The 26,540-nt window shown below is 41.9% G+C and overlaps 1 protein-coding gene across 16 annotated transcripts in view; it reads right to left on the bottom strand.

The window, feature by feature from the left end:
* Window positions 1-26,540, bottom strand: part of Rxrg (retinoid X receptor gamma) — a 181,924-nt gene that overhangs the window by 58,594 nt on the left and 96,790 nt on the right. For 6 of the 16 annotated variants that reach the window (XM_090340556.1, XM_090340554.1, XM_090340570.1 and 3 more), the window contains exon 4: window positions 26,478-26,540. The exons of 2 other annotated variants lie outside the window; for them this stretch is intronic. The gene's annotated coding sequence lies outside the window, so the exon portion shown is untranslated. Of the gene's footprint in view, window positions 1-266; window positions 359-4,711; window positions 4,797-6,518; window positions 6,599-8,668; window positions 8,787-11,175; window positions 11,299-26,477 lie in introns of those variants that run through there. 8 more of the 16 variants (XM_090340567.1, XM_090340569.1, XM_090340558.1 and 5 more) reach the window with 6 other exon arrangements.

Below are 26,540 nucleotides of genomic sequence, written 5' to 3'. Positions count from 1 at the left end.
GTGAATATCAGTCAAAGTAAGTGGCAACTTCTTCTTTCACATGGAAAAGGAGAATGCCAATTGAAGGAACAACAATTATTCCTACTAACAGCAATACAACAGCTAACATTTACTGAGCAACAAGGGTGCAAAACACTCTTCATAAATCACCCACTCCATCTTTGCCACCAGCAAGCAAGACAGACGTGGTTATCTTCATTTTTCAGAAGAGGAAACTCAAAGGAATTGCTGTGTCAAACCACATGAAAATGCTGTTATGCAACTACCTTCATGAAGCAACAAAAATTTGGTATCATTCAATTTTACAGGCAAGTAGTCCAAACCAGACTTCAAAGACTGTTCCCTGCTGTGAATCACTCAGATGAAAACTCTTACTGAATGACTGGGAAAGAAGGCTCCTAAGGAAACAAAACAAAACCAGGTCATAGTGAGGAAGAAAAGGTGTTGAAAAAAAGATGACAGTAAATTGGACGTTTTGGTGTTATAGGAAAGAGGCATCAAATCATTCCAAATTATTCCTTTATTTTTCCTTTCAATGATTTGAACTCAGGACTCATGGTTGCTAGGCAGGGGCTCTACCACTTGAGCTGTGCCTTTTTTGCTTTTGTTGTTTTGTCAAGTATAACCTCACATTTATTTCCCAGCTATCCTGGACTGCAGTCCTCCTTTTCATGCTTCTCGTGAGACTAGGATGGCTACCAATTTATCAGGTAAACCATTAGACCCATCTTTTCATTAATTGAGATGATATCTCTCAAAATCTTGCCATAGCTTGCCTCCAGACCACAGTGCTCCTAATCTCTAAATCCCAAGTAGCAGAGATGAGAGGCATGAGCCACGATGCCTAACTAAATTTCTCTAATAGACTGACAGAGGTGAATCCAGACTTGTAGGACATGATGCTAATTTGATTTGAAAGGTTCTCCTTAAGAAAAAAAAACCATACATATGAAAACTTGTTTTACTTCCTGTGATTTTATAGCTCCTCAATAGCCATCGGCAAACTCTCTTCTCAGAAACTGCAAGACCTAGCAACTTGTGGGTGGGCTTTCATGATCATGAAATGCATTTGGGAGGGAAAAAGAATGAAGTCATTAGCAGCCACATAGCCACCAGAGTTGGGGTGGGGGGTGGGAGGGTCATTTGTGCCTTGCTCCCCTGCAGAGACAGGTGATCCTCCATCCTAAAGGCCTGGTGCTGCTATTGGCTATGGCACTGGCCTCAGCAGGAAGCCTGTTTCCACATCCCAGTCCATCTCTCCTGCAAAGATGATGCACAGCATGCTGAGAGGCCCCCTTACCATGGATCTGTTTTCCATGAGCACTTGTTACTCTAGCTCCCACTTCCCTGCCTGTATTCTCTTGCACCCCACCCCTCTTCTTCCATCACCTCTCAATTCATCTCTGCTTCCTGAACACTTGAGCACAGACTCAGGCTTCCCCTTCTTATTACTTTCAGAAAATTTCTGTAGGTGGAGAGAAGTTTAATCAGTAATAATAATGCTTTCTATTTTTAGAGCCCCTGCCTTCTGTGCAACCCGGAGAATGCCACAGCTCTTCGAAACCGGGTAAAGGGTTGAAAGAGTCTTCTAAAGGTCTTCTAGGAAAGTCTCCTGCAGAATGGCAAACTTTCCAAAAGCCTCCTTTGGGCAGGTGATGACCTTTTCTGATATCTTCAGAATCAGATTTAGCTCTACTGCCGCCCCCCCCAAGCTTGGCCCTCAGTACCTCTGCCCACCCCTGGCCACCTCTGGCCACCTCTCTTCTCCTGACCTGTACACTCACTGGAGTGGCCATAACAAGCTCCTGATGTTCTCCCAGCCTTCAGCCTCTCATCCCCACCGCCAATGCTGTCTCCACTCACCAATTCAGTGGATTTCCTTTCTTCTATGGCTCAGTACAGGTCATATTTGGAATGCAAAGTGAGTTGGAAGCAAAGATGGGGATGAGAAAACTGTCATAGGCTGAGACTGAAAAGACCATCATGGGAGGTCACCACAAAACAAGGGCGGGGAGAAGGTATGAAAGACACAATGTCTGACCTCAAATGGCTTACAGACCAAGTGTGGAGTGAGTGAGAGAGAAGCAGAGAGGAGCTGCCTGCCCAGGACAGAAAAGAGGGTGGGGCCAGATTGGAAGCCAAGTCTTTTTTCTTAAAGACTCTGGGTGATGAGGGGATAGGACTGACAAAGGATTTCTTGTTATAGAGTTAAGATGACAGACCCTGGTTCCAAGAAGAAGAGACTGCTATAGGAGACTACAACAGTGTGTGTCATAGCTCCTATTTCCAGGATTCCATGTCCCTGCACTATCTGGTCTGCCCCCACATACATATGTAGGCACCACATATGGCCCCACCCCCTTGGGTAAATAATCCTGGCTACCCACAGCTGTTGCTACAATGGGGCAGAGATTTAGATTTGTAGCCAACACACCTGGTTTCAAATCTGCCATATATTGTTTGACCATATACCCCCTTTTTGTTTCTTTTTTCTTCTAATTACAATTTTTATGAGCAAATAGTAATCCAAAGGGAATTTTATTGCATTATTTCCACACATGAATATAGTGTTGTATTTATTTTATTATCTTTAATATTTTGAACAAAGCAGATAGTGTATTATTCTGCCAGAGATCATGTCTGCTACCATGCTCCTTTAGCGGCTTCTTTTTAAAACAATCTTAACTATACATATATATATATATGTATGTATATATATGCATATATATGTATATAGAGAAGAAATATATTTGTAGTTAAAATATGTGTATATGTGTATAAATTTGTGCATACACACACATATATACACATACACATATATATACACACATATATATATATATATATTCCCTTTCTCTGTTTGCCATCCTTCTCCCTCTGACACCCATATCCTAACAAAGGCTGTTTTACTCTTCTGTTACTCCTTTTGCATTTTAGTGTATATTAATTAAATTGCTGGGGAGGGGTCATCATGGATTTTTTTTTGCCAGTTCTGGGCTTGAGCTCAGAGCCTGAGCATTGTCCTTGAACTTTCTCAAGGCTAGAGCTCTACCACTTGAGCCACAGCACCATTTCCAGCTTTTTTCTATGTATGTGGTACTGAGGAATCAAACCCTGGTCCTCATGCATGCTAGGCAAGCACTCTACCACTAGGCCAAACTCCTGGCCCCCATCATGGACTTTTTAAAAATATTTTTATTATTATTATAAAGGTGATATCCAGAGGGGTTACAAAAGTTACATAAGTCAGGTGATGAATACATTTCTTTTGGGATAATACCAACCCTTCCCTTCCTCACTCCCAGTACTTTTCCTCTCATTCCCACCCACAAGTTGTATAATTCATTGTCTATTGAGTACCACTGCTGCATTTGTTGTCCCTCTTTGTCTGTGTCTCCCCGATACTCCCAAAGATATATAAATGAAAAAAGAAGACAAAAAGGAAAGGAAAAGAGTTCATTTCAGTAAACATTGTATTGTACGACAAGATGCACCATATCACCATGGGTTTTAGAGCCTGGCTCCACACTCTAGCTCCCAACATCTCTCCTTCAGCCCTGCCCTCCTACTCAGTGGCTTTTAGTGAGATTCCTAGAGCCATCTTCATACAAACAACAACAAATGTTGGGGAGGATGTGGGGGATGTGTAAATTAGTGCAACCACTATGTAAATCAGTACCGAGGCTCACAAAAAGACTAAAACTACATCTACCTTATGACCCTGCCACATTACTCTTGCAATGTATAAATTAATATACCACAGAGATACTTGCATACTCATATTCATTATAACTCTGTTCAGAATAGTCAGAATCAGCCAAGATGCCCAAGAGCAGCTGAATAGATAAAGAAGAAAAGGTAAATATATTCACAGACTTTTACTCAGCCATAAAGTAGAGTGAAATGTCATTGTCAGGAATACGGATGGAGCTAGAGAAACTTGCAACTTGCATAGAAGCTAATTGTAACTATGGGATTGCTTCAGAGGATGAGGGGGTGAGAAAGATGGAAAGGGAATTGTGCCCCTTTGCTTCTTTCTCATGAAAGCATCAAGGATTCCCCTTCTCTGCCATAGGAACAGTTGAGACCATTCTAGAAAATCATGCTCATGAAATACTTAGGACATGTAAGTGGCATGTAGAAAGGGCTTAGTCAATGCAACTTTAATGGAAATGTTCTCATTTTCTTTGTGATCCTCCCTGCATTCCCCAGGAGTTCTGCACCCCCAACATTTGGGGAAGAAGCTGTCTTACACATGCAAGGACATATGTGAGAGAGTTAAGCTACAAATGTAGGCTAGAGGAGCATCAATATGGCTGAAGATACAGGAGGAAAGAGAGAGCAAGCAAAAGGAAAATGAATGCAAAGCAGAAGTGAAGCAACATGCAGCTGTGCACAGAAAGAGTGAAAAGACCTAAGAGGCTGGAAGACTGGGGGAGGACTTGGGAGACTCTTACCCAGCCTTCCATTTACTTCCTAGGGAGTACATGTGTCTACATGTGAGGACTGGAGATGAGGGAAGTAGGCTCACACTTTCCTAGTGACCTCTGTCCTAAACTGCCCATGCCTCAATTGAGTCCTTCCCCCAATGTAGTCTCCCCTGCCCATCCCTCCTCCAAGCTGTACAAGTTCCCCAGGGACAGAAGTGGGTCATGGGGGAGGGGAGTGTGTGGAGAGGGGATTTGAGGGGAAGTGGGAGGGAGAACTTCACCAGCTTTCAGTGATGGCCAACAGTCTCCAGGGCTTCTTTCCAGGACAGACTCACTCTGGACACATGCTTTTCCGTGACATCATTGTTAGTGACCTTTGAGGGCTAGCAGGGTGGAGTCCAAGGGGAAGGGGACAGTCCATGATTCTTTGGTCATCACAAAGGTTGGGATTGTGAGCTGCTCAGAGCTGTAGAATAGGCTCAATGAGGACAATGTTTCTTGCTGGACTGGGAATGGCTTTTCGGCCCTAGGATAACACAAGATCATAGTGGACCTGTTGTTTGGGCTCCCTTTTTTAAAAAATATTAAAAAGCACATTGTTGGGCACAGAGGCACTGTGTGTGTGTGTGTGTGTGTGTGTGTGTGTGTGTGTGTGCAGAAGTGTAAAAAGTCCTGGAAAATTGAATTTTGATTTCAGAAAAACTGATGATGATGATGTGGAGTGGAAAATGTACGGCTCACTCAAGGAGAGAAGTGTATCTTTGCTTTACAGAGCCTGAGGAATGATGGAGAAAAGGAAAGGAGGAATGAAGAAAGGGGAATTGGGAAAGGGAAGATTTCTATTCATAATCCAGGGAGAAACATCAGTGTTGGAGGAAATCAATATGCCCAATGCATCCAAAAGCTGATTACAGCCAAACAAATATAACCAACTGTCCAGTGTTCACTTAAAGTGATAGCCTTAAACACTTAAAAGGAATAACTCAATTACTTTATTGATTTGTGATTTCAGCCATCTTCCACCAACATAGGACACACATGAACACTGTCAGAGATCCATCCATACTATATTTGTTTTTATTTCGCTTCTTCTAAAACACTAAAATAACTGTTCTTACCTACCCTGCCAAACTGAAAAATAAATAAAATTATATCTTCTTTATCTATACATTAATCTCTCAATTTAATCTGCTCAAGTTGAAGCATGGTGAGTTTTATCTCTTGGGATCTCCTCCCATAAACTAAAGAGCTCCGGGTACACACTCAGCCCCACTTGGTGAATGTACAGACATAATTGAGAAATTTGATTGGATCACCAGCCAACTCCCCACTCTATCTCCTGCCGTTGTCACTGCAGGACCCTGCCACATGGAGCAGCTGATGAACCCACACTGTATCACACAGACGGGGATATTGCTACCTGAGAAGCCAGTGGCTGGCTAGCCTAGACTCCTACAAAAGCAGCAGGATTCTCAAGGGAGGACAATCCTGTTGCTTTAGCACCTACCCTCTCTCTTGTCCAGGTTACACTCGCATCAGCACTCATCATCCAAGGATACATCCTCACACCCAGAAGGAACTTCTGATGGTAAACAAAAGCAGCCTTCCCAGAGGTTCTCCTAAGGAAGGCACTGAGACTTTCTTGAAAACCTCTCAGCTAGGGCCATCAAGGTTATTGGAAGCTACTTATACCCATGATCTGCCAAAGCTCAAATGGACTGGAAAGGGTCTCAGCTCCAATATTCCCTCTGTGCCTAGGGATCTCAAGTAATCCACTCTGAGGCACTCCTTTCACCTGGAAGGTGTTACCTTTGGGAGCAAGGGTGTGAGGTGTGGGTGAGGCCAAGGGCTTGTTTCCAGTTCTGGAGCCATGATTTGAATATGATTTGTCACCTCTGAAACTCATATTGCAATTTGATTTTCAGTGTAAGGCTGAGATGTAACGAGGCTTTAAAAGGTGATTAGGTCTTTAAGCGGATTAATGCCTATTGCAGGGACTGGATTAGTGATGTCAAGAAAGGTTATTATAAAGTGAGGCCATGCCTGTGTGTTAACAACTAGCCATTTGTGTTCTTGCCTTTTACTCACTTCTTGTCAAGGGGTGGAACAGCGCTGAAGTACAGTGGAGAACAGGCCAGTTGGTTCCCTGCCCTCTAGGAGACTGCATTCTGTTAGGAAAACACATAATAGTCCCCAAAATAAATTTTAGAAAATCATCAGAGATTATAAAGCTCCAGAGAGGAGATTCACGTGACACCATTATAGCAGGTGATAGCACAGAGATCTCCCCTATGGCACAAGGAATGTTTTTGCAGAGAAAGGTGGTATGGAAGTTGGGAACTAAACAATGGAGTTTGAGGACATGATTTGGGATGGAATTTTAAACCATGCTCTTTACAACTCTGGAACATCTGGATCATTAGCACCTGCAATTGGCTTATGCAGAAACCACGGTTCTGAGAGAAAAGACCACCTCAACTCGCCATTTAGAATAACAGCAGCTTCCTACTTTGGCAAAGCTCTATTCTATTGGGAATATTTTCATACACATTGTTTCACTGGGTCCTGAGAAAAATGAAAGGGAAACTAAGCTGGCCTAAGTGTTCTTTGTGAACCAATGAAAATGTCTGTAGCTTAGAAGTAGGGCAACCAACCAAGTTCCAGCTATCATGGCATTCTCAGCTGAGACTCTAGAAGTCATCCAGTGCCAACAATCCTCCCATCCCACTCTGATCTTGAGTCATCAGAGATGTCCATCCAAGGCTCAAGCAAATGGAGAAAGACACTGGAATGAAGGAAAGCAGTTTAGGGAAGAAACATCTCCTTTAGCCCATCCTGCAATCTCAGCACAAATGGGCATCTCTCAAGCACCAGCCTATCCAGGAGCTAATTGCTTGATCCTTGACTTTCTCTTAATCTGAGACCTTCAGAATAGCAGAAGAGACATGTAGAGTAAGCTCACCTAAGGGGAAAATTTAGGTAAGTCACCTGATACCTTGAAGTGACTCAGAAAGCCTAAAGGGAATCCAGCTGCTAACCCAGAACAGAGAAGGGCACTAGTGTACAGAAGCCCTGCCCAATCTAGTAGTACAAAGTAGCAAAAACAGAAAATAGCAAATGAATACCTATCAGCAACCATTATGTGTTCCAGGCATTTAGGATGCTTTGTGAGCAGACCTGCCAACCCCCCCGCCCCCCGCCTTCCTGTGGCTTATCGTCTAGTAAAGGAAAGCAGAAAAACAAACAAGGAACATAATAAGCATGTTAGGTGATAAATGCTAGTGAGAAAAGACTATTACAGGGTACCAGGGATGCGGCATGCTGGGGAAAGTGGGCTGTATGTGAGTTACTATTTAAAATAGGATTGTCATAAGCTTCACTGAGAAGTTGACATTTGAGCAAAGATTTGAGGGTGAAGGAGTTGGAGACCTGGAGGAATGAGTTTGCAGGCAGAGGGTATAGCCTGAGCAAAAGTCTAACAGGAGCAGAGAAGAGACCAATATGGCTGGAATGGCTCAGGGAGAGAAGAAGATAAGTCAGTGAAGAGACAGAAACTGGGATCTGTGGTCTCATGGGAAGTCAGAGGATGTGATAAGATCCTTAGGATTGACTTGACTCAGCATTTTTAAAGAGTATTGGCCTATTTTGTAGATATGTGGAATTATCTGGTAGATTGCCATGCTCAGGGCTAGGGCTATGAGAGTTTGGGATTCATGGTACAGTGGTATGGTAAGTACCCTTCTCAACATATCAAGGATGCATGATACATGACATCATGAGAGACACTAACTTTCCTCATTCAGCTCAGTCTGTGTTTCTAACCAGTTTCCAGGTAGGGCTGCTCATTTGAAGACCTTACTTTGAGACCCTCTGGTGTACAAGAGCTCTGGACATTCTAGTGAAGAAGGCTTTTGTTTAGAAGGGAAGTGGCTACTCAGAGTCCTGGAATACAAGGCCTATCACATGTCGGTAGGTCATCACAGTGACAGCTAAATAATGGCTATACTCACTGGAGCTGTAGATATGGCTGTTCTATTGCTTGGTGATCAACTGAGGAAAAGGGGAGGAGTTCTGAGCAAGAAGACCCAGTGCCCAGTTATGAATTCACTACACATGGCACAGACATTGAGTAAATTGGCAGGTTGTTCAGTGTCCCTGAGCCTCCATATTTTAGCTACCAAGTGGGGAAAATTATAGCTGCCTCATAAGTTTGCTTTAAGAATTAAATACATACTTACATTTTAAAATATCTAGCAGGAAGTTCTTCCCCTTTAAAATCTTGCTCTAAAACATGTTCTGGGATAAAATAAATTATCCCTTTAATTCGGGCTGCATAGTAGCAGCTGGTTTCTCAAGCTACAAGGAGAAATGCTGTGGTTAGGCCACTGAGTGGAAATTTCCCAGAACATACAATAAACTAACCAGGAAGATGAATTTACAAAACCAGGAGATGGGATTTTCTTTTCTTTTACTTTGTAAAGTAAAACTCAATCATGACTCAGTTCTAGATTTTTCTTGTTCCCCAAAGATGATATGAATTTTTCACATTCCACAACTTGGTCTGAGACATCATCAGACTGTGTCTAAAACAGTTCTATCCAGGAAGACTTCTCTCAAGGATGTAAAATTCTATGGCTGTGATGCCCAAGGTAATGGCCACTAGCTAGATATTGCTAGCAAATACTTACAGTGTGGCTAGAGCAATTGAGTTAAATATTTTAGTTAGTTTAATCATAAATAAACCACTATACCCAGATCAGTGGCTGCTGTATTAAATAGACAACCCTCACCACTTATCCCCAGCTGGAGCAACTCTGCTCATCCTTCAAGCCCTGATGGCTTCCTGGGAGCTTTCAAAGATCAAGGATGTTGGGGACTACTTGCTTCTCCCTCCCCCTACCCCTCTTCCTCTCCCTTTCCTTCTGCCTTCCTTCCCTCCTCCAAACCAACTCAGTCCTGCCAAAAACATTGCTTTAGTCACAGTATAAGTACCATGACTTACACACTAAAAGAAAATGTGTATCAAGTCCAATTCTCTCTTTGCCTTCTAAATGAATCCTTTTTAAAAAATTTTATTGTGGAGGTAGTATATAGATGGGTTATAGTTACATTCGCCAGACAGTAGGGGCATTATTTCTCACACATTGATTGATACCTCTTCTCATGATTTTGTCCCCATTTTCCTCCTACCCCCTCCCAATCATCTTGTTTTCCCCCTTCCCTTTCCTATTTCAAATAAACAAATAAACATATATACAATATAGCAGATAATAAAAGTCAGATACTGTAACAATATGAGATTAACCAAAGGGCAACAAAAGAGAAGAGAAATAACATAGTACATTAAGAGCAACATTGGGACTGGGAGTTTGGCCTAGTGATAGAGTGCTTGCCTAGCATGCATGAAGACCGGGGTTCAATTCCTGGGTCCACATACATAGAAAAAGCCGGAAGTGGTGCTGTGGCTCAAGTGGCAGAGCTCTAGCCTTGATGAGAAAGCCCAAGGACAGCCCTCAAGCTCTGAGTTCAAGGTCCTGGTCTGGCTTTAAGACAGTATGGTAGTGTGTGTTTGTTGTCTTGGAGAGCTGAGTCTGGAAAACCTGAAAATTTAAAGTCAGTCTAGTCTACCTAGTAAGTTCAAGCCAGGTAAGATTCTGTCAAAAGAAGGGATGAAGGAAAGAAAAAAAAAGAAGGAAGGAAGGAAGGAGGAAAGGAAAGAGAGAAAGAGAAAAAAGAAAAGAAAGAGGGTGGGGAAGGAAAGAGGAGGAGGGAGGAACAGAGGGAGAGAAAAAGGGAGAGGAGGAAAGGAGGGAAGAAAGGAAGGGAGGGAGGGAGGGAGGGAGGGAGGGAGGACAGAGGGAAGAGACAGACCATGTTATGTTTTTGAGCAATGGGCTACTCCAGCTCAGCTTGCTGAGGACAGTACTGTCAGGAGCTCCTTGTCAATATCTATTTTTAATGGGTTATATTTATAATTAAATTATTTATAACCTTCTCATGGGGCACTTGTTTTCTTTCCAAAATCACAGAGGCATTTTAATAGATTGGCTATGGCAGCAGAAAAGCAACTAGAAACAGGTGGACCCAGTTGTCTGTGGAACCTGAGAACCCAGGCCACTCCTTGTTGGGGGCCTGCCCCACTTGAGAACCCAGCTACACCCCTGGACTTCAGCTCCTATTTCTACAGATAACTCTCTCCTGGGAGAGATGGAAGGTGCTGAGGTGACTGGAAGGCTTGACGAACACTGACAGAAACTATTGATGGAAATTTCAGATTCAGTGTTTGTGACATGAAGTACTTAACACCAAACAGATCCTCAGTGCTGGGAGAAATCTTAAGGTCATATGATCTCAACCTCTCATTATTCAGAGATGAGAAACTCGAAGTTCACATAGATGCAGTGACATGTCCAAGGAGACAGAATCTCCCTGCCTCCTGTTCCAAGACTTCCAATGCACCCTACAGCAGCCACACTTTTTTGGTTTGTCAGTCATGGAGTTTGAACTCTGGGCCTGGGTAAGTCCCTGAGCTTCTTTTGCTCATAGCTAATGCTCTACCACTTTGAGCCACAGCACCATTTCTGGTTTTCTGTTGGTTAATTGGAGATAAGAATCTCAGACCTGGGGCCGGGAGTTTGGCCTAGTGGTTAAAGTGCTTGCCTAGCATGCACGAAGACCCGGATTCGATTCCTTGGTACCACATAAATAGACAAAAGCCGGAAATGGTGCTGAGGCTCTCTCAGACCTTGCTTCCCAGGCTGGATTCAAGTGGCGATGATCAGATCTCAGCTTCCTTAGTATCTAGGATTACAGGCATGAGCCAGTGGCACGCAGCAGCAGTCAGACTATTATTCACATATCATGTCTATGTTGGTTCATACACGGTTTGTACATACCTGGAAATAATCAAAATTGACATAAGATCGAAAGTAGATTTTTAATTTAGCAAAAGTTCTAGCTGGACATGAGTAAGTACTTTGGGCTGTCAGAGAGGCAAAGCACATACCTAGAAATTTTCCAAAAAAAATATATTTTTGGGGTTGGGAGTGTGACCTAGAGATAGAGTGCTTGCCTAACATGCGCAAAACCCTGGGTTTGATTCTTTGATACCACATTCACAGAAAAAAGCTGCAAGTGGTGCTGTGGTTCAAGTAGTAGAGCACTAGCCTTGAGAAAGCCCAAAGACAGTGCCCAGACCCTAAGCTCAAGCCCCAGGACTGGCAAAAAATAAACAGTGTGTGTGTGTGTGTGTGTGTGTGTGTGTGTGTGTGTGTGTGTCTACTTTTCAAAAAGAAAAGAGGCATCAGTTGTGGTGGCTCACACCTGTAATCCTAACTACTCAGGAAGCTGAAATCTGAGGATCACAGTTCAAAGCCAGCCTGGGCACTAAAGTCTATGAGACACTTATCTCCAATTAACCAACAGAAATCTGAAAGTGGCACTGTGGCTCAAAGGGCAGGGTGGTAGCCTTGAGCTGAAGAGCTCAGGGACAACACCCAAGCCCAGAGTTCAAGTCCCAAAACCGACAAAAAAAAAAAAAAGAAGGGGCCAGGAGTTTGGCCTAGTGGTTAAAGTGCTTGCCTAGCATGCACAAAGACCTGGGTTCGATTCCTCAGTACCACATACATACAAAAAAAAAAAGCCAGAAATGGTGCTGAGGCTCAAGTGGTAGAGCTCTAGCCTTGAGAAAGTCCAAGGACAGTGCTCAGGCCCTAAGCCCAAGCCCAGGACTGGCAAAAAAAAAAAAAAAAAAAAAAAATTAAAAAAAAAAAGAAAAAAGGCATCTATCTTTGATTGCTGGGTAGTCACCAGCCTAAAACCAGGGAGTTGAACAAATTCCTTTATTTACCTAGTTCATTCCAAGTACCTGTCCCAAAAACATTCTAGAAAAGCCTTCTAGAAGGCTCCAACCAAACTGCTGTGATCAAGTCCATCCATATCACTGATCTTCAAATTGGACTGAAATTTCCTCTAAAAACTTTTTCTTTGCCTTTTGGTTATTTTTTAAAGTCTTTATTATTGGCTAGAATGTAACCTGGAATTTCTGATTTTTAGTCCTCTGGGATTAAAAGAATGAATGTCAGAACTGACAGGTTAAAATACAAAACTCTTTTTTTTTTTTTTTTTGCCAGTCCTGGGCTTGAGCTCAGGGTCTGAGCACTGTCTTTGGACTTTTTCAAGGCTAGGGCTCTACCACTTGAGCCTCAGCACCACTTCTGGCTTTTTTTTCTATGTATATGGTACCGAGGAATCAAACCTGGGTCTTCATGCATGCTAGGCAAGCACTCTACCCCTAGGCCAAACTCCCAGCCCCGAAATACAAGACTCTTGACAATAACCAAAGGTCTAAGCAAACAAAAGGTCAAGTGTGGAGCAGAGCTACTGACAGACCCCAGTGATCTAGACAGAAAGGTCCTAGACCATTTTCTTCCCATTCCGTTTGATGTGTGTGTGTGTGTGTGTGTGTGTGTGTGTGTGTGTGTGTGTGTGTGTGTGTGCCAATCCTGGAACTTGAACGCAGGGCCTGGGCACTGACCCTAAGCTATTTTACACAAAACTAGCCCTCTACCAATTACACCCCAGCTCCACTTCCAAGTTTTTGTGTTTTGTTTTGTTTTGTTTGTTTGTTTGATTGCTGGCTAATTGTCCAGAATGGCATCAAACTGTAATCCTCAGTCTCAGACTCAGGAATTACAGGCATGAGCAACCATTTCTCAATTCTTCCCATCCTTGTTACATAATTTCCTAAATGTAGATTGCTTGAAGTTTAAGATACACATCAGAACCAAGTGAGGCTGGAGGCCTGACAATCACAACCAACTGAATACTCCACTCACCACAAGGACATCCAGAAAGGAAGTTTTCCACATCAGAGGGGCATCTAACCATAATAATAAGGTACCCTTCCATATACAGCAAATATGACAACCACCAACCCAGGTTACCAAGAAATCTACCCCTACATTTTCCCCCGGCTCTTTCAAAATATCTCTTTAAAAGGAAACTCTGTATTTTCTTAAAAGTGGTCAGGCCCTGAGCCAAAAAAAAAGTCTCTGTGCAGCTGTTTGCTGCCTCTGCCTCTGTTAGGCAATGCTTCTGGTCCAGTTTTTCTTACCAGGACCCATTCCCTCCTCTCCAGGCCTGGGAATGCTGCTAGATGTCCCAGCCAGCCCAGATGCCCTACCTTTCTAAGCTGTTTCCCCCAAGTCCTGCCTACATTATGATAGAGGCCTTTTATGAGATCCTACTCACTTTTCGCAGACTATGAATATCATTTCTTTCCTGCTGGAGTCCAAACTCACATCTACCCCATGCTTTTCCTTTCTAACCCCAAGTAAACAAAGTTTCCAGTGATGCTGTGGCTCAAGTGGTAGAGTGCTAGCCTTGAGGAAAGCCCAAGGACAGTGCTCAGTCCCTGAGATCAAGCCCGGGTCTGGCAAAAAAAAAAAAAAAAAAAAGGTATTATGCCTGAGGTACTTTTATAGTAATCCCTCAAATTCTGATTTAATATGTCTAAGTAGATCCCAGATAGTAGTTTGGTTGTTGTTTTTTATAGCTCCCCAGGTGATTCCAAAGGGCATCTATGGTTACAAATCACTGTTCTTCTCATCACCCACCTTCTCCTTACCCAAAGTGATAAATCTTAGCCAGAATGAGGTGGCAAAGATGAGGACTGTTGGCAGAAAACCCATGGAATTACTTCAAATATTGTCCCTATTAAATGTAAATTTGCTGAGTGAGTGAAATGAACTCCAACTGCACAGTTTTAAATTTAGGGTCCTGTTTTAGGCACAGTGGTTCTTGGCCCTGCTGCTCAGAAAATTTAGCTGAGAAATCTTTGAAAATGTCTGTGCCCTGACTCCCCTCCCAGGCCTAGGAGGGAATGAGACTACATTGTTGGTGGAAGTGTAAACTTGTTCATCCACTCTGGAAAGCAGTATGGCAGTTCCTCAAAAGACTAAACATAGAGCTCCCCTATGACCCAGCAATACCACTACTTGACATTTACCCAATCGTCCAGAAGCAAGACCATACTAAAGCTACTATCACAATGATGTTCATTGCAGCAATATTTACCATAGCTAAGATATAGAATCATATTATTTCCCTCAGTGGATGAATGGATCAAGAAGGTATGGTACTTATACACAGTAGAATTCTATGCTGCCATCAGAAAGAATGACATCGTCCCATTTGTAAAGAAATGGAAAGAGTTGGGAAAAATTATATACTAAGTAAAGTAAGCTAGTCCCAAAGAAGCAAAGGCCCTATGGTTTCCCTCATTTATAATTATTAGTACACATTTAGGATTCTCCTAACAAAGGACCACAATAACTCAAAAGCTGTGTACATAGGTCATACAGGATGAGACTAAATGAAATGAACTCTAGGTTAAAGAAACAAGAGGTTTATCTTTGTGATTGCTATTCTTAATGTACTATGTAAAGTTATTTCTTTTCTCTTTTTTTTCCACTTACGGTTAATCTCATGAGGTTACTATATCTGAATTTGTGTACTGGTATACTGTCTACACACTTTTTGGTTTATTTAAAATAGGGAAGGGAAGGGGGAAAATAAGATGACTGGGAGGGAGAGGGGGGAGGGAAAGGGGGATAAAAACATGAGAAGGGGTATCAAGTTTCAAGAACTAACGTACCCAACCACCTGACAAATGTAACTGTAACCTCTCTATATATTATGACTACAATAAAATACAATAAAAAAATCTCTGAGCCCAGGTAGAGGTATTTTTAATATTAATTTTAATTCTAGATGAGTCTAATGTTTGAATACCTTTCATCTAATTAAGATAAATTTTTCTGGAGCTGGGAGTTTGGCCTGGTGGTAGAGTGTTTGCCTAGCATGAATGAAAACCAGGGTTTGATTCCCGGGTACCATAGACACAGAAAAAGCTGGAAGTAGTGCTGTAGCTCAAGTGGTAGAGCTATAACCTGAGAAAGCCCAAGGACAGTGCTAAGGCCCTGAGCTCAAGCCTGGGATTTGCAAAAAAAAAAAAAAAAAAAAAAAAGATAATTTTTCTAACTATCTCAAGATGTAGATTCCATATTATTCCTTTTTTTGATATGGTCATAAAATTCAATACACATATGTGAAAATGGAACCAGGTAATGAGAAAATGAGATTTGAATGGTAGAAAGGGAACATCGATCAAAATGCATTTACCTGTAAGCTAACATTGAATTGAAATCTCTTGGTACCATTACTCAAAAATAATTAAAGTATAGTAATAAAAAATTTTAAAAACCACCATACTGCTTTTCAGAGTGGTTGAACCAGTTTACATTTCCACCAACAGTGCAGTAGGGTCCACATCACTGCCAGCACCTGTTATTGTTTTCTTGATAATGGCTATTCTAAATGGGGTGAGATAGAATCTCAATGTAGTTTTGATTTGCATTCCTTTTGTGGCCAAAGGTGTTGAATATTTCTTTGTATGTCTATTGGCTATACTTATTTCCTCTCCAGAAAAGTTTCTTTTTAATTCAACCCCTTATTAATGGTTGTTTCTTTGAAGATTTGTTACTGGGGTTTAAAATTTTTTGAGCTCTAGGTATATTTTTGGTAGAGAGGCCCTTGTCTGCTGTATAAGCTACTGAGGTTCTTCTCCCAATCTGTGGGCTTTCTATTTATCTTGCTAAATATGTCCATTGTCATACAGAAGCTCCGCAGCTTAATTAATGCAATCCTATCTATTCAACCTTTCTTAGATCTGTTGTGTTTCTGGATATTTAAGAAATTTTGACCTGTGCCAAGGAACCCTATGTATCGTCTATCCATTCCTACAATATTTTCAAAGTATCTGCTTTTATCTCAAGGCCTTTGATTTATTTGTGGTTGATTCTGGTGCAGGATGACATATAAAGATTTAGCCCCAGTTTTCTACATATGCATAGCTAATTCTGCCAGAACGTTTGTTAAAGAGGCTGTCTTTCTTCCATCTGATAATTTTGGCTCCCTTTTCAAATATTAGGTGGTGAGGGCCAGGAGTTTAGCCTAGTGGTAGAGTGCTTGCCTAGCATGTACAAAGACCCTTGGTACCACATGGAAAAGAAACCAGAAATGGTGCTGTGGCTCAAGTGGTAGAGCTAGCCTTGAGAAAGCCCAAGGACAGTGATCAGGCCCTGAACCCAAGCTCAGGACTGGCAAATAAAAATGATTAGGTGGTCATAGGTCTGTGGGATCATTTCTAGGTCTTCAGTCTATTCCTCTGGCCTGTTCACATGCTAGTACCAAGCTGTTTTTATAACTATAACTTCAAGCTCTGTTTGGTATTGGTATTATTCCAACACTGTTTTTCCTGATAAAGATTGTTTTTACTATTTGAGGTCTTCTATTATTCCATATGAATTTTTGCATTGCTTCTTCTATTTTTTTTTTTTGCCAGTCCTGGGCTTGGGCTAAGGGCTTGAGCACTGTCCTTGGACTTTCTCAAGACTAGCACTCTACCACTTGAGCCTCAGCACCACTTCCGGCTTTTTTCTATGTATGTGGTACCAAGGAATCGAACCCGGGTCTTTGTGCATGCTAGGCAAGCACTCTACCACTAGGCCAAACTCCCGGCCCCTTGCTTCTTCTATTTCATTAAACATGGAGCTCCCCTATGATCCAGCAATCCCACTCCTGGGTAAATCAGTTTCTTAAAGGTTCTCTGTAAAGTTTAAATATGTTTGAAGTGTCCTTTTCATTTTATGGCACAACAGTAAAGAGAAGAAACATTTGAGGGAAAATGAGGAGAGGGGTGGGGGAGGGAAATGGGGACAAAAACATAAGAAAGGATATCAATGTGTGAAAATTAATGCAACTTCTATTTGGTAAATATGATTGTAACCCCTCTATACATTAAAACAAAAATTATTTTAAAAAAGAAGCAACATTGTGTGACATAACAGTACTAAGGCCACAACAACTAGCTAGCTCCATGACTTAAGAGGGTTTTTTCTTTCTTTCATTCTTTCTTCCTTGGATTCAATTTCTTCACATGCAAAACTAGTCTAGTTTGACACTCTTACTTTGCCTTCCTGGGCAGGATGTTGATGGAGGTGTGCAAGTGTCTGAGTGTCAGTTGGTCTCCCTCAGACATCTATATGATCTGGAACAGGCCTAGGGATGGGTATTTTTAACAACATCCCAAGTAACAGCAGTGTGATGGCGACTGAGCATCGCTGTCCTGGATGGTCTCCAGGCTCTTGCCTTTCAGGCTGAGGAGCCTTTGCTTCTGGGGCAGCTTGAGCTATCAGAAGTTGTAATCAATGACTGATATGTCCCAGGGGAATACTCAAGACTACTTTCTTTCAAAAAGTGACCACAATTATTTTTTCATTTCAAAAACATATGCATCTAGGCCAGGCACCTGTGGCTCAACGCCTGTAAACCTAGCTGCTCAGGAGACTGAGATCTGCGGATCCAGGCTCAAAGCCAGCCTGGGCTGAAAAGTCCATGAGACTGTTATCTCTAATAAACTACTCAGAAAAAGCAAGACGTAGTGGTGCGGCTTCAAGTGATAGAGTGCTTGCCTTGAGTACAAAGAGGAACAATGCCCCGGTCCTGAGTTCAAGTCCCACAATAGGTTAAAAAAAAGGATCTATCTACTTAGCAAGCCAAAAATAAATCTTAAAAAAAGTTTTGATATTAGATTCCTAGCTTGCTACACCTCTGATATGTTATGGTATCAGAGATGTTCAAAAACCAGGTCTCACAGTCCAACATCAGCGCACTTAAAGAACTATGAGGCTAGATGGGTTTCCAGTGCCACCAAAAGATTTCTGTGTATCCACCTTCACAGCTGGCCTTAAAGGACTGGTTCCTATTTTAGTTTGAGTTTGTTCTAAACCAGTTTCCCAGGGGCTAGTTGATCTCCCAGCGTAACAGCAAAATGACACTGCGGGTCTGCAGGGCTGTCTCCTCTAGCCCTGTTACATAGGGAGAAGCGGGTCCAACACAACCTTAGGATTGCTGTGTTCTCACCACCAGGGAGCCACCCTGGAAGCACATGGCTGGCTGGCTCAGAGTTTCATTGCAATACCTGTCAGTCCCTGATGCCAGCAAACCAAAGGGAGTGAAACAAGTCCAAAGTATTCATCTCAGGCCAGTTCTAAAAAGCAAGTTGGTGAGGACAAAGTTATAGACCAAACTGAACTTCTAGACACTGACTGATGCACATTAAAACCAAGACAAAAGTGGTTCTTTCTGCTAGCAAACCTCCAAGTTTATTGAGGGAAATGTCCAGGGAATTGCTTCAGCCAGCACTTCATCTGGCAAAGTGGTTGTAGCTCCTCACAATCAATTGCTTTCCCATTTGAAAATTAAAATGGCAGTGAAAAACTATGATAATTTTAATCAAAATATTAGGTAGGCATTAAAGAGATGACTTTCAAAGCCTAAAGGACTATTTTCAAATTGTTTCAGCTTTGTGAAACTTCAGTCTCTACCAAGGTTTTCTCAGTGTACAAGAGTTAGGAGATCTATATATTGTTACAGTATCTCACTTTGTTACCTGATATATTGGATATATTTGTATTTGGTTATTTGAAATTGGATAGGGAACGGGGGAAAACAAGATGAGGGGTGGGGGTGGGGGGGAGGGAAAAGGGGACCAAGACATGTGAAAGGATATCAATGTATGGGAATTAATGAACCATCTATCTGGCAAATATCAAGTAACCCTTCTATTAATTACAATAAAAAATACATGAAAAAATTTTAAAAAGTTAGGAGATCTAGCTAAGCCTTTGTATAGAATCTGCCTGACATCTCTGCTTGTCCACATACTCCCCATTCTCAGGAATGTTTAAGAACCATATTTAGTAAGAAAATGTCTTGAATTTTGGCATAATCCACATTCAAATTGACCTAGATCCTCCATACTAGAACTAGAAATAAGACAAATTAGAGGCAGAGAAGTTGGGGAAAGATCAGGGACTGATTTGAACATGCCTCACTGAGAAGGTCACCTAGTCTCCCTGCCCTCTGACTTCTTCACAAAGTATCACTTACTACATTCGTATCCTGATTCACCCTTCCCTATGCTTACAGAAAGTGCTCAAGGGAATATCCAGCCATGTAGAATAGTCATCAAGCACCTTTATACACCTCCTGGATGAGACCATCTCAGGAACATAGGTGTGGAATGACCCATAGAAATTCTGATGCCAGGAATGGATACAATGCAGGTATTGTGAAAGTTAGATGCATGAAGCTCCTAGGCTTTCTGTATCTTAAGCCTGTATAGCTCACTGGTGGGACAGCACAAGATTTTATATGAGGCTAACCCTGATTGAGTTCCCCAGTTTTTTCTTCAACATCATAGGGAACTATTGGGCAAATTATACAGATTCCTGAGCCTCAGTTGCTTCCTCTGTAAAATGGAGAATATCAATACACCATGCAGAATTACTGTGACCATTAAGGTAATGAGGCTAAAAATTGGGAGGGTATCAAAATATTGGCTGGTGACTCAGGCCTGTAATCCTACCTTCTCAGAAGACAAAGATTTGAAGCCAGCCCAGGCAGGAAAGTAAGTGAGATTTATTTCCAATTAAGCACCAAAGAGGAAGGAAGGAAGGAAGGAAGGAAGGAAGGAAGGAAGGAAGGAAGGAAGGAAGGAAGGAAGGAAGGAAGGAAGGGACAACCAGAAGTGGAGCTGTGGCTCAAAGTAGTAGAGGGCTAGCCTTGAGCAAAAATGCTCAAGGACAATGCCCAAGCCCCATGCTCAAGCATTAGGACCAAGATACACATCACACATACTTGTACACATGTGTGTGCACGTATACACACACACACGCGCACACACACACACACACACACACACACACACAAATTGTTCTTTATATTTACTTCTAATGAGGCATAGTCAAACTATCCCTTGGAGTTGCATTTTGCAAATCAGCTTCATGTTTCGTCTTATTGACAAGTAGTGCAAAGCCCTGGCCTCAGGTAAACCTAGCATGGACATTGCTTGGGAAACCAGGAGGAGACACAGCATTGAATGGCTCTTAAGCCTGGTTTATACTAACTTGGACAAGGCCAGTGCAGCTTTATGAGATGTTCTACCTAAGGAGATTCTGAAAGAAAAAGTTCTATGGCTTTTAGGTAGAAGCTTAAGAGTGCCCTAAGGTTAAAGAGATGTCAGGTGGTAGTACACTGTGAAGGTTACTTTAGCAGATAGGCTGAATTCATGACTAGCACATCAACTCCAGTATGTTAGAATGGGTGGAGGAAGGTTACACTCAAGTTGTTTAAAGCATTTAGAAATTTATTGGTAAAGTGTCTGAATCATAGAGCCAGTTTCTTTCTATGCAGAATACAGTTTCCCAGAATACAGTTTCCTGTCCGGGTTAACACTTACCTTCAGTATAGAACAAGGAGAAGAGTACCATTTTCCTTGAGGCTGGAGATGAGGAAAAAAACAAAAAACAAAAAAACAGGAAGATTGTAAAGTATTTGTCAAGTTCTCTGCAATAAACATTCCCAATCAAGGTCAATAGTTGCCTAGCTCTATTCTGCTGCTATTCAGTCATTCAACAGGCATATACCATGCCTGTACTGGATACAATGACTGGAGAAAAAAAAACATGCAGCAGATGTCCAGCTATTGAGATACAAAAGACTCCAGGGAAGGATGGAAAAGCAAATGTGTTCTCATACAATGTGATGACTTCTTTAAGATCTGAACAAAATGCTAGAGGCACACAAGAGGAGTCAAAGACACTTCTCAAGAGAAATCTTATGAGATGTACAGAAATTTGCATAGCAAAGGAAAAGGAAAGCAGAGAGAATAACATGCAGAAGCCCAAGTTAGTGAAAAGGCCTGGTGGGCTCTGAGAAATGGCAGTGAGTTTGCAATACTGAAGCAGAGGTCCCCCAAAGAGCATCATGAGAAGGGGCTGCCAAACATTTATTATCAATCCTTTGGGCCACAAATTAGTAGATTTAGATGGGAAATAAGTCAAATGCAAACATGGAAGGAAGGAAGAGATTGGAGTTTTGAAGCAGGAGGAGGACCTCAGGAATGGAGTAGGTAAGTAGACACCCTACCCATACACTGCAAACGGGGTCTGCTGTGCAATGATTATTATGCTCAGAGCTGGTCCCCAGGACTGCGCAAGAAGGCATGCTCCTTGGTGCAGACAAAGCTGAGAAGAGCTGTGATGTTTAAGAATAACTCCATAAGGGAAGGGGAGAAAACAAGATGATTGGGAGGGGGTGAGGGAAGGGAAATGGGGACAAAAACCATAAGAAGAGTATCAATGTGTGAGAAGTAATGAACTTACTACCTGGCTAATGTAACTGTAACCCCTCTATACATTACCCCAACAATAAAAAATTAAAAAATTAAAAAAGAATAACTCCAGAAGTCAGGAGTTGTTCCTTTTACCAATAAGAAAGAAACTTGACCATCCTAGAAATCTTTGAAAAGGGATTATTTTGAGGATAAGAACTAAAGGTCATACATGAGGGCTCCCAAGCTCTAGTCTCAATCTTGTACTCAACTATCACCTCTATTTGTGCACTTTGTTGACACATGGAGGATAAGTTCCAGAAGAAAACTACCTCAGTGTAGGTCAAGATAGTCTAAGCTTTAGCACTGAAAGTTTACCATTCTGGACAGCCAGGGTGGTTGGTCACCCCAAAGAGCTATAGTGAAATAGCTGAAATATGGCAAGAAAAATTGTGATTCAACACTGATAAAATTTTTTTTCTTTTTTTTTGGCCCCCTTCTCTTTCTGGCCCCGCTCGCTCCGGCCCGGCTAGGCTCCCCCTCCAGCTCAGGCCCCGCTCGCTCCGGCCCTGCTCGCTCCGGCCACCACTCGGTTGGGCTCTGTTCACTTCAGCTCAGCTCGCTTCTTTCGCTCTCTGTCGCCGTCGCAGTCTCGTCTCTGCCACTTTTCCGGTTTTGGTTGTGTCTCGTCTCTGCCACTTCCGGCTTGGTTGTGTATGTGGGATACCGAGGAATCGAACCCGGGTCTTTGTGCATGCTAGGCAAGCACTTTAACCGCTAGGCCAAACTCCCGGGCCCAACACTGATAAAATTTTGCAGCAAAGAGATAAGTAGTAATGGCTTTTTCCTGCTATGTAATTTTAGAGTACCACAGATGAGAATCCAAATAATGTATATTTCTTCTAATAAATCCAACCTGCTAATTCACAAAAAGAGAGGACTCCGGAAATTAGCAACAATATATATAGGGCACTTATTATATGCTAGATCCTGCTTGAAGTACTTTGTATAGTCTATGCTCTCAAATCTACAACAACTGATGCTTATCATCACTTACTATTTGTCAATTATTTATTTAGCAAGTGTGCTTTCCATAAATTTTCTCATTGAACTCTTCCAACACTGCCTATACTAGATAGGTCATTTGTTCATTATTTGTTGAGCTTAGACCAGTTCGAAATGACAATATTGTGTTTCTTCAAGTGAAGAAGGATGAAGGTTTGAACCAAACAGTCGTGAAAATGGAAATAAGGAGCAGGATTCCAAAAATATTTGTTAAGAAAAAACATTAGAACATGGTGATTGATGAGTGAATAGGGAAGGGTGGGGGGTAAGGGGGATGAGGAGAAAGTAATAGTTCAAGATGATTCAGATCTTTTTGCCAATAGGACTGAATGGATAGCCTGCCATCAAGCAAAATCAAGATGATAAGAAAGTCTAGTTTGAGAGCTATTACATACTTGAGAAGTATTATATACTCACGTGTTAAACATTGAAGGTTTGCAGTCCTCAAAAATTGGGTATGTTTAAATCCCCAGCCCCAGTGTGATGATGATATTTACGTGAGGAGCCTTTGATAGGTAATTAAGTCATGAGGATAGAATCTTCATGAATGGAACTTGTCCCTTATAAAAAGGGAGTGCTTCCTTGTGTCCTCCCTCATGTGAGAACACAGAAGGTGTCTCTTTATAAACCAGGTGATGGACACTGACCATACACTAACCTTGTCAGTCTTTTCAACTAGGAACAACCCTCTTAAAACCTCGGAAACAGTGAGAGAGAAAAATGACTATTGTTTATAAACTACCCAGTCTAGGATAATTAATCACAGCAGTTCAAAGAAACTTCACTAAAAGAGAAAATGATAAACTCACATCAGGATGTATCAATTTTCAACTACCAAGGCACATTCATCTTTATAAACATGGCCACAAAGCCCTGGAATCTGCTGTCTGGAGGTTAATAACCTTGGTTGAAAGCCAGTAGCTTCAACGTTGACTAAGGCCACTGTTACATATAAAGACTATTCAGGAAGGAGGAAGTGAGGAATGACAGAGCCCTAACATTTCAAGGAAAGAAGAACCAGGAAACAAGCAGTTGTCTGGACATTTTGTTTTATTGGTAGGTGATGCCAACAGGACTTACGTACCTGAAAGAAACAGGAAGAAGCCTGCAAACACATCACTGAGACAGAGGCCAGTGTGGACGAAGGGAACCGGCAAGCCAACCATCCTACTGCTGACCTTACTCACCTTACATCCCCTAAACCAGAAACGACATCAAATAAGACTAAGTCTACCTGCTCTGGCACTAGGGACTCCAGCTTTTAGTGTGCAAGTTAAAGAGCAGACTGGCAGATAGAGAGGTCTGTTTACATATTTAGCTACAAACTCTAAGATCAGCTCTAAAGAAACACAGGCACAAAAATCCAGAACAGAAGCAAAACAGCCAAAGCAAAAACAAAACCAAACAAAAAAAATCCTTTCTTTCCTTTCTTTTTTAAGAGAGGAAGGAAGGAAGGAAGGAAGGAAGGAAGGAAGGAAGGAAGGAAGGAAGGAAAGAAAGGAAGAGAGAGAGGAAGGAAGGAAGGGAGAAAAGGAGGGAGGGAGGAAAGGAAGAGAGAGAGGGAAGGAAGGAAGGAAGAAAGGAAGGAAGGAAGAAAGGAAGGAAGGAAGGAAGGAAGGAAGGAAGGAAGGAAGGAAGGAAGGAAAGAAGGAAGGAAGGAAGGAAGAAAAGAAGGAAAGAAGGAAAGAAGGAAAGAAATCTGTCCTAAGGAAATTTCTATGCAGGTTTATAGTTGCTGTTTACGCCTGCCTAACCTCTGACTCCGGGTTAGAGAATGACTGTGTCTCACTAAGCACCAGCAAAAGATGAGTGAAAAGAGGGACAAGCTCTCCAAGGGTCTTGTTTCATTTCCAAGCCCACAGAGCTCACAAGTGACCTTGAAACTATGGGAGATATTTTTCCCTTCCAGATGATAGAGAAAAGACAAAGTCTGACAAGGTTCTGAATGGAAACCATCGCATTCTTATGAGGCAGCTCTGTTTTTAATACACCCTTGGGAGAACACATAGAAAGTTATAAGCTAAGGAAAGATATGTGAATGCAAATCTGACCCTCATTCAACTCGAGGCAAGTCAGCTCAGGAAGAAAACATGCTATTTGAAGTCAGATGCTTGACTTTTTTATGTGAGTTGCCCATTATTTATTTCCACACCCCTTAAGTAGTATTCCCTGGGTCATTTCTTATGCTCTGAAACCAGGCTCCATACACAAGTCTGTGTGATCATCCAAGCATTACAAGGTCTCCCTGCCAGTCCATCACACTTCATTTTTCATATAGCAGAAGGATCTAGCCAAGCATTCCTTTGGGGAAGAGATGCCGCCCAGGCCCCCCTCAAACCACCTCTGATAAGCCTCCATCATAAATTATAGCACAACTGGAGGCTTGAACCTGTTGCTAGCAGCTTGCTTTTCTCTTGGCAATATACCAGCTCTGTCTCCTGAGATAAATCCATTATTTTCAAGAGTCCTGAATGATTCCAGGGAACAAGCAAAGGGGAAAGAGAAGCTCCTATATTCCAGGGCAAATCAGCCCATATCGGTGTTCTTTCAGCCTCAAGCTAACATCTCATTCCGGCTGTGTTCCGTTCTGAGTCTCATCAGTGATTCTGCCATACAGGCATGCGATATTTTCTAGCCCTCCACTTCATCATCTGCCATGCCTTCTTCCCAGCTGTTGTCAAAGCAACAGACTAATTCATCAGGAGGTTCAATGAGGAGAGGCGCTGAAGTGAGGGGAAGGGCTGGAAGGAAAATGTACTGAGGTCTGAAAAACACTTGGTGTTCATGGAGCATCTCCATGGCACTAGCTTCTATTCTGACTACTGGACCTACCACTGAGCTTGAGAGCTCATTCATTTCGCCTTTAAGAAACAGAGAGAGGTATAAGGATTTAAATTTGTCTCCAAGACACCAGATTGCACATTGTAGTCTACATATCCCCATTGGGCAAGTTAGCTTCAAAAAGATTATCTCAAAGGACAGAGTGTGAACCCTTGCAACAGTGATACTCACAAGACACTACGTTGGAATTTAACTTTACAGCTTGGGGGAGTAGGGTTGGAAGGAAGCAGGAGAAAAGGAGGGAGGAAGTAACACAGTTTGAAAAGAAATATACTTGTTACCTTATTATGTAATGTAACCCCTCTGGACATCCCCTTCACAATTAAAAAAAAATGAACTATACAACTGTGGGTGGGGGTGGAAGGGAAAAATAGAGGAAGCAAAGGAAGGGATGACATTTGTCCAAAAAGAAAGGTGCTCTTTATCTGACTTAAACAATTGTAACCCCTCTGTATATTATGTTTATAATAATAAAAATAAAAATATTAAAATGAAAGTTAGGCTAAATTTTAAAAAGAAATAAAAATATATTTAAAAAAAAAGTTTGTCTCTCATTCGTTCTCTACTTTTCTTCAGTGGCTCCACTGAGACCAGGAAAAGAGGCTGCCTGAACCCTTGGCTGCTCAAGTACAGCATGGAACCTCTGACCCCCTGAGCTTAATCCTAGCTCTGTCCAATTCCAACCATTTTATCCCAAATAAATCACTTTTTTTTGGTCATGTCATCAACTACTTGTGCACGAAGGAATGGCTCAACCATGCAGGTGAGCCAGATTGGCTTTGGGGCTGCCAAAAAGAAAACCCCAATTGATCTGGAGTTTTTCATCTTATTGACAACAGTTTAATTGAGTCAAGCTGCATTTCATCTCAAAAAGTTTCAAAGCTTGGAAGAAGAGGACTTACCCTGTCATCTGCCTTGAACTAGAAGCTGGGTCCTGAGGCTGTGTTGATGAGCTTATCAGTCTC

Source organism: Megascapheus bottae, chromosome 10, assembly GCF_031878675.1.
Source record: "Megascapheus bottae isolate mThoBot1 chromosome 10, mThoBot2.hap1, whole genome shotgun sequence".
NCBI lineage: Eukaryota > Metazoa > Chordata > Mammalia > Rodentia > Geomyidae > Megascapheus > Megascapheus bottae.
Note: the sequence above shows the minus strand (reverse complement) of the source record. Positions and strands in the feature narration are given on the sequence as shown.